Source organism: Eptatretus burgeri, chromosome 6, assembly GCF_056783735.1.
Source record: "Eptatretus burgeri isolate ZD-2024b chromosome 6, Ebu_testis_v1, whole genome shotgun sequence".
Classification (NCBI taxonomy): domain Eukaryota; kingdom Metazoa; phylum Chordata; class Myxini; order Myxiniformes; family Myxinidae; genus Eptatretus; species Eptatretus burgeri.
The window spans coordinates 66,847,980-66,854,157 of record NC_140966.1 but is presented as its reverse complement, the minus strand read 5'-3'; the positions used below and the strand labels follow the sequence as shown (position 1 = coordinate 66,854,157).

Sequence of the window (6,178 nt, the reverse complement as noted above, 5' to 3'; positions counted from 1 at the left end):
TTGTGAGGTGGACCTGCGCGTCCGGACGAGGAGTGTCGGAGAGGGTTCGCCGGCCGCGAGAGAGGTCGGGGCCAGGCGCGACCACGCTGACGGTTGTGGGAAAGGGACTCACCAGCCACGAAAAGGAAAGTCGCGACTTCTTTTCTTTTTCCTTTGCTTTTTGTGCAAATGCTTGTGGTGGTGCCGTCCGTAAAGTAGAACTGTGTAAGTGTTGCCGTGTGTCAGTCTTATTTGGTTTTAACTCTGCATTTGCTTTTGTTGTATAATTGTATGGCTGTGGATACGTGCTTGCTTTGTGTCTGTGTGTAAATAAAATGCTTGCTTGTTGAACTGTTCCCGCTCTGCTTCGTCTCCTTCATTTTTATTGACTCTCCATCCTGCATCACGTAAGAGATTCGTAGTGGGTTTAAAACGCCCGGTAATTAATCGGAACCGTCAAGGCCGACGATAACTCCGCTCGGTTATCCCTGTAATACGGAACGAACCGCTTAAGCGGTTCGTGTCCGGAGTCGGCCTGTGGTGTGGTACGATCGCCCGGTCGACCACTCGCGCAGGTACTTAGGTGGGTCGAATTTGGTGAGCAACCCTATCCTGCGCGGGTGACCAATTGGCACGATCGTGGTGAGGTTAAACCCTTACCCGTGACTGGCTCCGGGCGATAGTTCCCGGAGGTTCACGACTGAATTGTCCGTCCGGTGAGCGACGTGTCGCGATTCAAGTTACGTGGCCGATCGCACGCAGGCGGGCGCGAATTCGCAACACTGGTGTACAGGAGTGTGGGATTCAAATCCACCTCGGTCTCCAGCTAAATTCGCGGGAATCGGTTCAGGGGTGAGAGGAGCGACCCCCGATTCCCTCCAAATTACGAGCAGGCCAAATTAATCTCTTACGTGAAATAAGATGGCGTTTCAAGGCGAGCGGGTGCCGGGGGTATTAGAAATGTATATGTGTAGTAATGTAGGATTCATGGCCCGGGATGGTACCACTTGTAATTTTAATCCGTGGGGAAGCTCAACCCCATATTCTGAGCACGGACTTTATCGGCAAACTAAGTCGCATAATGGCGGCGCGATCGCATCTCAGCGCAGCACGGAGCGAGCGGCCATTTATGGCGCGGCGAATGGCGCGACACGAGGCGAGCGCTCCCAACAGCCGTTTCAAACCACGTGGGCATGGCAGGCGAGGTCAAGCGCTCCCAACAGCTGTTTCAAACCACGTGGGCATGGTAGGCGAGGTCAAGCGCTCCCAGCAACCGTTTCAAACCACGTGGGCATGGCAGGCGAGGTCAAGCGCTCACAACAACCGTTTCAAACCACGTGGGCATGGCAGGCGAGGTCAAGCGCTCCCAACAACCGTTTCAAACCATGTGGGCATGGCAGGCGAGGTCATGCGCTCCCAACAACCGCTTTAAACCACGTGGGCATGGCAGGCGAGGTCAAGCGCTCCCAACAACCGTTTCAAACCACGTGGGCATGGTAGGCGAGGTCAAACGCTCCCAGCAACCGTTTCAAACCACGTGGGCATGGCAGGCGAGGTCAAGCGCTCCCAACAACCGTTTCAAACCACGTGGGCATGGCAGGCGAGGTCAAGCGCGCCTACGCTGGACATTGGCGGGCTTTGGAAAGAATTGAAGGAAGAATGGAGGACCGAGCTCGAAAAAGAAAAACAGAAACACGAGCTGGAAGTAAAACAATTAAAGGAAGAACTATTGGAGAAGTCAAGACAGGCTAAGGAACTCGAGGAAAAAGTGGGGAAATAGAATTGAGGATCCATAAGTGGGAACAAGGGACGAGCGAGATGTGAAAGAGAATGGAGAAGGAGCGAATTAGTAACTCCAGGGATAGAAAGCACATGGAAACAGAATGGAAAAAAAAAGTTGGAAGAAAGAGAATGTGAACACAATTTGGAATTGGAACAACCGAAGGAAGAGGTGAGAACAGGCAATCAGGAAAGAGAGCCGAGAACGGAAGATAAAAAGAGAGGAACATCTGGAGGAAAGGACGGAGGAATTTCTGGAAAAGTCGGTGCGACTGGAGCGAGAGGTAAGGGCAGGCCAGATTAAAAGAGAAACCCTGGAAGGGACGATAAAATTGAGAGAGGAATGGCTAGAAATAGGAAAGGAATACGGGAAGGAAATGGACGAAATGAGGAGGGAAGCCTGGGAAAGGTGTGCGGAAAAGAGGGAAGAAACATGCAAATTGAGGGAGGAATTAGGAAAAAAAAACTTCTGAGATACTGGAGCATAAAGACAAAGAGAGGGGATTACAAAACGAACTGAGAGTGTTAAAAGAGGAAAGAACGGAAACAGAGAATGAAACGTTAAGGAACCACACTGTACAGATCGAACAGTTGGAAGCGAAGGCCAGACTAAAGAATGAGGAACAAGAAAGAGTAATGAAGGAAGAACGAATGAGACAGGAGAAATAAATCGGTCAGTTGAAAGAAATGACGAGATTGCAGAATGAGATGCAAGAAAGAGTAATGAAGAAAGAACGAATGAGACAAGAGAAGGAAATTAGGAAATGGAAGAAAATAACGAGATTGCAGAACGAGGAACAAGAAAGACGGTGGAATAGAAAACTGAAAGAGTATGAATTTGAAACTGAACGACAAAAGGAAAAAATAGGTTGGAATACGAGGAGAAAGTGAAATGCAAGGAATGAAACAGGAAGAAGAAATCGATCAATTGAAGAAAACGATGAGATTGGAGAATGAGGGACAGGGGGTGAAAGAAATTAAAAAAGAAAGACAAGAATTGAAAAAGAAAGCAAGGTTGAGGTACGCAGAGATAATGAAAGAACAACGAACGAAACAGGAAAAAGAAGTAGGCCAATTGAAAGAAACGAAGAGATTGGAGGCTGAAAAGCATGAGGAACAGTGGGAGAGAAAACAAAAACTATACGAGTTTGAAATTAACCAGCTCGAGGGGAGAGCAAAAATTTGAGTCAACGGCGATTGAAAAACTCCGGAAGGAGAACGAATAACTCAGGAAGTTCCGGGAGGAGGAACGACTCAAAAGGAGCCAAGAGGTAGAGCAATACGATAATGTGGGACGTGTGACATCACCACAAGGAGGGACGTTAGTGGTCCTGGACTTAATTGACATCGCTCGACGGATGAAACAACGATTGGGGCGGGCCCTGATAAAGGAGACACAAAGAAGGAAATGAAAGTATTGCCAGAGACACGGGAGATAGAGAGTGAATTGGACGGGGTGAGTGACGAACACACACACACACACACACACACACACACACACACACACACACACACACACACACACACACACACACACACACACACACACACACACACACACACACACACACACACACACACACACACACATACACACACATACACACACACACACACACACACACACACACACACACACATACACACACATACACACACACACACACACATACACACATACACACATACACACACACTGAGGTAGTGGAGGACCATGAGGGGAGCTGGCGGACAGTCTCGTGACCCGGTGCAAGCAGCTGGATGGCCTCCTTCGGGAACGGAGGGAGACTCTGTTCTCCCTTGAAGCGAGTCACGACCAGGTGGGTTCGGTCGTGTCGAGCGAGTTCGAGGGGGCGAGTGCTGTGGTCGGGTGCACGTGCAGCTTGGGGGTATAGAGGCCCCCGGAACCCTTGTGGGGACACGAATCCCCAGTGTGATTGTCCCGGTGTGTGTGGAGCCGAGGTGCGTGCTTCCCAGCACACGGTGTGTGAGAAGGACATCGTGTGTGAGGGAGATGGAGATGACGGTCGGCATGCGGGAGCACGCAGCCGCGTCTCCAGGTGTGAGCGTGATGGAGTGGTGTGTGAGCGTCGTAACACGCAGGTGTGCGTGGGTCGAATGGCGACGACGACGGCGACAGAGAGACAAAGGCCGAGTAGCGGCCGTAGATGTTTTGGGGACCGCGCCGGGTTCACCCAGCAGCGAGCGCGAGGTCCGTGCTGTGGTACGCACGAGACCCCCACATGCTCGCTTGCGGGAGTGAAACCCGGTCCGTGAACGCCAGCGGTGGATTTTCCGATTCCGCGGACGGACAAAAGGCAGGCAGGATTTCAAATATGGACCGGACGGGTTCTCCACGCAGGCGTGTGTGTTGAGCTCCAACGGGCAGAGCACATGTGTTCGCGTGGGGAACCCCTCGAGACGCGAGGCTTGTGTTTTTTTATGCGCCGGCTGACGTCATGGCTGCGTGTATGGTTGGAATCCGGCAGGAGGGTGAATCCCTGCCAGATGGTATTGTCCAAGAGGGACGAGGGACGCGAACAGCTGCAATGACGTCACGCCACAAGTGCGCGGCTGTGAATTGCCGCGCTGGTGCGCAGGTTGCGAGTTGCCGCGCTGGTGCTGCGCGAGGAAAAAAAATAGCAAGCCTCGCTTCGGGTGAACAGGATTTCCGGGCATGGGGTGGAAGACCCCCCTGCCTGGGCACAGGATGACACGAGTTAGGGGGAAGGGTTAGTGTTAGCTAGACCGGCTCCATGGGGCAGGGGTAAGTCCTCATGGGGCCCGTGGAATGGATTAGTTAGAGGGATTTTAGTTCAGATTTAGGATGGGAAAAATGACATTTTGAGGATAGTGACAGACTGTGGATGTGTCGTGGGGACGTAGCTTAGCTATGTAGTGTTAAAAGGAACGTGCTGTAGTTTAAGGGACGACGTGGGAGCACGAGGTAGTTAGGGGATTTGGGTCATTCCATGTCAAATCGTCAAAGAATCTGCCGTCATCTCTCAGATTTTTTTAAAACTTTGGGAAGCAATTGGGACCCATAAAAAACGGCAAGAACTCAAATATTTTTGCTAATAGCCTCTTAATTAGTGAGATACAGACTAAGGAACTTTGGACTAATTAGCACGACGTCGCGAATTCAAATGGCCATATCTCTAAAAGTATAACACCTAGAGAGCTGGTTTTGGTGTCATTTTAAAGGTATTTTCATGCCCTATGAATTTGTCTGGGCAACATTTTCCTACCTCCAACCACAAAAAAGTTATCACAAAATATAAACTTCAATCGTGAATCCCCCAAAAATGTATCCTTCAAATTTCCTCAAAATCATCCCAGAGGTACCTTATGATGTCAAGAGGCTTCCACCTAAATTTTGTGATGGGCACTACAATAGTTTCTGAGATATGAGCAATAATGTACATGTACGTATGGCATATAGGTTCGAAAATCAGCATTTGTAATGTATTATACAATCAATAAGCGAGTTCAAGTTCACAGTGTTCACTAACCTGACTTAGGCTTTCAATTTCCTCTTCAATGCAGCAACAGCAGCACTTGTTTCTTCCCCTCAGGCCCAGTTGAAAATGAAAGTATATGACACTTCAAAGCAATTGATGGTCGTTCCCTGTGTTCCCTGTCATGGCTAGGTTAGAATGATTGTATAATACATTACAAATGCTGATTTTCGAACCTATATGCCATACGTACATGTACATTATTGCTCATATCTCAGAAACTATTGGAGTGCCCATCACAAAATTTATGTGGAAGCTTCTTGACATCATAAGGTACCTCTGGGATGAATTTGAGGAAATTTGAAGGATACATTTTTGGGGGATTCACGATTGAAGTTTATATTTTGTGATAACTTTTTTTGTGGTTGGAGGTAGGAAAATGTTGCCCAGACATTCATAGGGCATGAAAATACCTTTAAAATGACACCAAAACCAGCTCTCTAGGTGTTATACTTTTAGAGATATGGCCATTTGAATTCGCGACGTCGTACTCATTAGTCCAAAGTTCGTTAGTCTGTATCTCACTAATTAAGAGGCTGTAAGCAAAAATATTTGAGTTCTTGTCGTTTTTCATGGGTCCCAATTGGTTCCCAAAGTTTTACAAAAATCTGAGAGATGACAGCAGATTTTTTTGATGATTTGACATGGAATGACCCATTTAGTGAGCAGGATGGCAGAGTTCGGCGATGTGTGAGTTGTGAAGTGGCAACATGTGCTTGTTGAGTGAGTGAGGCCAGTGGGTCTGTGTGAATGGAGCGAATGTGGAATGCATGGAGGGAGGAGTGATTCCCACCCATGGGACCCCGGGGTCAGTGTAGAGTGAGTTAGATGTGGGTAAGTCAAATTGACAAGATGGAGGTCGTTTTGTTGTTGGTGGGAGTGTAGGCTCGAAACCCGTTTGG

At 48.7% G+C, this 6,178-nt stretch overlaps 1 protein-coding gene across 1 annotated transcript in view; it reads left to right on the top strand.

Moving 5' to 3' along the window:
- Positions 1-2,756: 2,756 nt before the first annotated feature.
- Positions 2,757-6,178, top strand: part of LOC147024987 (excitatory amino acid transporter 3-like) — a 63,927-nt gene continuing 60,505 nt past the window's right edge. The window contains exon 1 of the mRNA XM_085885503.1: positions 2,757-3,214. The gene's annotated coding sequence lies outside the window, so the exon portion shown is untranslated. The remainder of the gene's footprint in view (positions 3,215-6,178) is intronic.